Source organism: Cercospora beticola, chromosome 3 (genome assembly GCF_033473495.1).
Source record: "Cercospora beticola chromosome 3, complete sequence".
Taxonomy (NCBI): domain Eukaryota; kingdom Fungi; phylum Ascomycota; class Dothideomycetes; order Mycosphaerellales; family Mycosphaerellaceae; genus Cercospora; species Cercospora beticola.
Genome location: NC_088937.1, coordinates 2367494 through 2374096, shown reverse-complemented (window position 1 = coordinate 2374096; position 6603 = coordinate 2367494).

Genomic DNA, 6603 nt, shown 5'->3' with positions numbered 1-6603 from the left:
ATAAGCTAAATACTCTAATTCTTTCTCTAGTTTAGGTTACCTAAGTATCTCTACTTCTTTCTTTTTTAGAATAGAAAGAATATTATTAAGTAATAAGTATAGTTAGGTATCTATAGTATCTCTAATAGATAACTAAGATTTAGATAAGCTACTAAATAGAACTTAGATTCTATTCTTAAGTTTAACTATTTCTACTATTACTAGCTAGGCTTCCCTTATCTTTTTTCTATAAGAGCAGGTCACGTGATGTCACGTAATGCCTAGGTTACGTAGTAATATACTAAAGATTTATAACCTAGAGCTGTCCGTGCTTACTAAGCTCGGATATTATATCTTTTTAGCCGAGGAGTAACGAAATAAAGCTCTAGGATTTCGCTATTATAAGAATATCCGAGCTTAACGGTTCTACTATAGGTTCGGCCGAGGTCGGTAGCTCGGTATATCCGAGGTCTTCGGTTCGATCCTCGCTTAGAGCTAAAAAGCGGAGTTAAAATTACGTCGGTATATATACTAAGGCTAAATACTTTAGTACTAGGCGACGTTTATAGATTTGCCTTATTACGTGCTCGTATTACGTAACTAGGTTCCGCACGCGTGCGACCTATATACTTCCGTAGTCCCTTACCTATCGCTTTAGAGTTAATATAACTTAGTAAGTACTCTTAGTTACGTAATATACTACGGCCTCTAAGTACGTAATCCGGGCTTAGTACCGGGGCGTCGCCTTCCGAGGGAAGGGGATAGTTATAAGAGCAGGTTATATAATATTACGTAATGCCTAGGTTACGTAGTAATATACTAAAGATTTATAACCTAGAGCTGTCCGTACTTACTAAGCTCGGATATTATGCCTTTTTAGCCGAGAGATAACGAAATAAAGCTCTAGGATTTCGCTATTATATTTTCTAAGTAATAGTAAGCTAGACTATACTTATAATATACTCTATAAACTTATTATTTAAAAGGTAAAGTACTACTATACTAGTTTCCTTCCTAATACTTTATTATTCTTATACTTCTTCTTTAGCTTTTACTAGATAGCTTTTACTATTTCTTTCTCTAATACTATCTCTTTATTCTCTTTACTAATATAAAGCTAAATCTAGTAGATTGCTTTATAGTTTACTTTATTAGTTATTAGAGTAGATATTAAGGTCTTAATAGTTAAGTATAGGTCTTCTCTCTTAAGAAATATAGCTATTTTTCTAAACTATTATTCTAAGTTCTTCTTAAAGAGTACTAGATATAGTCTCTTTACTAAAGTACTATTTATTTTATTTTAATTCTATTTTGTTTTCTAAAGAGTTAACTTTAAATATATATATTACTAAGTTCTTCTAACTATAGCTAAGAAATAAATTTATTTTATATAGTAAACTAGGACCTATACTTAGTATTTAAGGTGCGAAGTTCTTAGTATATATATAGGTAGAAATTCTCTTATACTAGACTATCTAGTAGAGAATTAACTATACTAAAACTCCTCTCTCTTAGCTAGAGCTTCTAGAACTCTATCTTCTAAGTAGCTCTAGAGTAGATATTATACTCTAGGCTTTATATATAGTATATATATTAATAGCTAAAGGAGTATACCTCTCTAGTACTATCTAGTATAGGAACTTTCTAGTACTACTATATTTATAATAAAGGTAGGTTTATAAATTCTCTTAATCTTAAGTATATTAGTTTATCTAACTAGGCTTCTAGAGCCTAATTATCTAATCCTTTTTTAGATTCTAGAGATAGTAAGAGGTTTAGTTAGTCTCTAAAGTATTATTAGCTAATAGTAGGTCTCTCTAGAATCTATCTTATAACTATTCTTTCTAAATATAACTTATCTAGTATAAACTAATTCTCTAGCTTTATAAGATTTTCCTTTAAATAGATAGTAAGTTCTATCTATATAGCTATCTTTAGGAGACTCTACTCTCTCTAATAGCCTAACTACTCTTCTAACTTTATCCTCTTCTACTTTCTAGTAGTAGAGAAATACTAGACTAACTCCTAGTATTATTAGACTATAACTTTTATTTACTAAGTACCTAGCCTAGGTACTTTATAGAGTTTATTCTCTATTTTTATATAGCTATATAGTATATCCTTCTACTTAGAACTAATATATATTAAATATCCTATCTACTTATATATACTATTCTTTCTACTATCTAGTTTATACTTATAAGACTACTCCTTTTACTTCTAACTCTTTTATAGCTTTAGATTCTACTATTACTTTTAAGTCTCTTACTAGAGTACTTTAACTCCTACTAAGAGTACTTACTATTATATCCTCTAGCTTCTAGCTTTCTAGCTATAATATAAACTCGGGCTTATAATCTATTAAATTTAGAAGTCTAATCTATCTAGATATAGTAGAATAAGGCAAAGTAAAACTCTTTAAAATAAGTAGTTAGAGAGGCTTAGGTTTCTATCTACTATAAGTCTATAAAGAAATACTCTCTACTAAGAATTCCTAAAGCCTAAGATACTACTTACCTAAAGCCTAACTATTAGATAGAGAGATATAGTATCTATAGAATCTTAAATCGTAATACTTCCTATAGTATAAATAGTACTTAATAACTATAAATTAGAGACTATATAGGCTATACTATTCTTTATAAATTATAGACGAAATCCGAACTTATTTAGAAACCTATATAGTTATCTCTAAGCTAAAAGAGTAATAGTTATAATAGAATATATAAAAGATATCTATAACTAACTTAAGAACCGAATCTAAGACTTATAGAAAATAATCGCTAAATCTAGATAAAATAAAAGAAAAATAGTACCTTAGCTTAAAAAGAGAAATAAGGTCTACTTTCTTACTAAAAATCTAAAAATAAGAAGGAAAAGTAAGAAGTTAGATTATATTAAAGTCGGACTATTTTTAATTAACGAAGTTAGAGGACTAGTTAACTATCGACTTAAGTTACTAAAAGATATAAAGATCTACTCGGTATTCTACGTATTATTATTAGAACCTATAGACGCCGAAACTCTATACTAAGAAACCTTTTACTTTAAGTCTAAAGAAGAAAATAAGTATAAAGTCGAAGAAATTAGAGAATAGGATAGCAATAAATACCTTATTAAGTAGAAAGGATATCTAGAATCTAATAATACCTAGGAACTACTATACTATCTAGTAAACTACTATAAGAACTTTAAGAAGTTTTACGAACCTAAGAATAAAAAGATTAAAACGATTACTAGTAGATAAGTAGAACTAGAGAACTTCCGCGTTATAAGACTAAACCTCTTAATACTATAAGCTTTTATAAAATAGCTTAAGAAACCTAGAAAGTAGCTTAGGTAAGTAACTTTAGGAACTATTACTAGCTTCTAGAATAGAACTCTCTCTAGAGACCTACTATAGTATACTATCTATTACGCTCTATATCTAGAGACTTAGCTAGAGGCGCCTATCTACTAGTAGAAGTAAGTTTTCTAGAAGGTCGAGAAGAATTAGAGCTATAGAGTTCTCTATTAGTAACTTAATCTCCTTTACTACTATAATCGATATAACCTTTACTTCTTACGCTTCGATTTCCTTCGCCTCTTTTATATAAAGTTACTTACGTAACCGGCGTACCTTTACGCGATACTCTAATAACTTCTATATTAATAAATTCTTCTTCTCTTTTATAGCTTCTAAATTCTAAGCGATTTTCTAGTATACTTAGCGAATCTTCTTATACTTAATTCGAGTAACTTAAAGATTATATAATTAACTATATAAAGTATACTCTATATACCGACTCGACCGAATATCGACTCTATACTCTTTCCTCGACTTCTTATAGTAATAGTACCGAATAGATATTATAAAACTATCTTCTAATATATTTCGAGATAACTTCTATTTTCGTTCCTTAGTAGTTTTATTTTTAAACGACTTTACTATTATAATATAATAGAAGAAGAGATAACGAAAGAAATATAGAACGGGAAGCTTACTTAAAGAATCGAGACGATTCTATTTAAAAGAGAAATAGTATTATAGTTTATAATTAGCTAGCCTAAGTTATAGAACTATTATATATAAAAAGAAGCGACGCTTAGCTTCTAGAGCTTAGCGACTACTTTAAACTTCTTAAGTAATATAGAAGACTTTAAGTAACGCGACTACTCTAGAGCGATATAACTACTCTATACTCTAACTATTACTCTAGGAGCTAGAATAAAGGAACCTTCTTTATATATAGCGAGTAATAAGTATTGCCTCTCTAGATAGTTATCGTATATAACTTACTATTCTATCTTACTAATTAGAATTAAGTAAATCTTTTTACTTTATTACTTTTCTCTAGACTATCTAATAAGCTTAAATCTCGATCGAGCTTAAGCTTCTACTTAGTAAGATCTTAGGTTATTAGCCTAGTATAGATAAACCTAATATAGAGTTAGAAATAGTTTAAAAGCTTTAGAACTCGAAAATATTATTTAGTACTATTATAATTTAAGATTCTATAGATACTATATCTCTCTATCTAATAGTTAGGCCTCGAGTAAGTAGTGTTTTAGGCTTTAGGAATTCTTAGTAGAGAGTATTTCTTTATAGGCTTATAGTAGATAGAAACTTAAGCCTTTCTAACTACTTACTTCGAGGAGTTTTACTTTACTTTATTCCGCTATATCTAGATAAGTTAGACTTCTAAATTTAATAGATTATAAGCCCGAGTTTATATTATAGCTAGAAAGCTAGAAGCTAGAGGATATAATAGTAAGTACTCCTAGTAGAAGTTAAGGTACTCTAGTAAGAGACTTAAAGGTAATAGTAGAATCTAAAGCTATAAAAGAGTTAGAAGTAAAAGGAGTAGTCTTACGAGTATAAACTAGATAGTAGAAAGAATAGTATATATAAGTAGATAGGATATCTAATATATATTAGTTCTAAGTAGAAGAATAAACTATATAGCTATATAAAGATAGAGAATAAACTCTATAAGATACTTAGGCTAGATACTTAGTAAATAAAAGTTATAGTCTAATAATACTAGGAGTTAGTCTAGTATTTCTCTACTACTAGAAAGTAGAAGAGGATAAAGTTAGAAGAGTAGTTAGGCTATTAGAGAGAGTAGAGTCTCCTAAAGATAGCTATATAGATAGAACTTACTATCTATTTAAAGGAAAATCTTATAAAGCTAGAGAATTAGTTTATACTAGATAAGTTATATTTAGAAAGAATAGTTATAAGATAGATTCTAGAGAGACCTACTATTAGCTAATAATACTTTAGAGACTAACTAAACCTCTTACTATCTCTAGAATCTAAAAAAGGATTAGATAATTAGGCTCTAGAAGCCTAGTTAGATAAACTAATATACTTAAGATTAAGAGAATTTATAAACCTACCTTTATTATAAATATAGTAGTACTAGAAAGTTCCTATACTAGATAGTACTAGAGAGGTATACTCCTTTAGCTATTAATATATATACTATATATAAGGCCTAGAGTATAATATCTACTCTAGAGCTACTTAGAAGATAGAGTTCTAGAAGCTCTAGCTAAGAGAGAGGAGTCTTAGTATAGTTAATTCTCTACTAGATAGTCTAGTATAAGAGAATTTCTACCTATATATATACTAAGAACTAAATACTAAGTATAGGTCCTAGTTTACTATATAAAATAAATTTATTTCTTAGCTATAGTTAGAAGAACTTAGTAATATATATATTTAAAGTTAACTCTTTAGAAAACAAAATAGAATTAAAATAAAATAAATAGTACTTTAGTAAAGAGACTATATCTAGTACTCTTTAAGAAGAACTTAGAATAATAGTTTAGAAAAATAGCTATATTCCTTAAAAGAGAAGACCTATACTTAACTATTAAGACCTTAATATCTACTCTAATAACTAATAAAGTAAACTATAAAGCAATCTACTAGATTTAGCTTTATATTAGTAAAGAGAATAAAGAGATAGTATTAGAGAAAGAAATAGTAAAAGCTATCTAGTAAGAGCTAAAGAAGAAGTATAAGAATAATAAAGTATTAGGAACAAAACTAGTATAGTAGTACTTTACCTTTTAAATAATAAGTTTATAAAGTATATTATAAGTATAGTCTAGCTTACTATTACTTAGAAAGAAGATAAGAGAAGTCTAGCTAGTAATAGTAGAGGTAGTTAAACCTAAGAATAGAATCTAAGTTCTACTTAGTAGCCTATCTAAATCTTAGTTATCTATTAGAGATACTATAGATATCTAACTATACTTATTATCTAATAATATCCTTTCTATTCTAGAAGAGAAAGAAGTAGAGATACTTAGGTAACCTAAACTAGAAAGAGAATTAGAGTATTTAGCTTATACTATAAGAGCTATATAGAGATAATAATAAAAGAGAAAGAGAATAGATAACTTAGAGTTATTTAAAGCTAGGTAGTATACTCTATATTAAGAGAAGAGATACTTACTATTAAGCTATTAGTATCTAGAACCTATAAGAAGTATAGTCTTAGCTTTTAGAAATATAAATAAAGTAAGAGCTTTTACTATAATAGAGAATAAGACTAAGGAAAGTAACTAGCTATTAAGAGATAGGCTATTAGAAGGAGTATTACGATTTAAGATTCTATAGATACTATATCT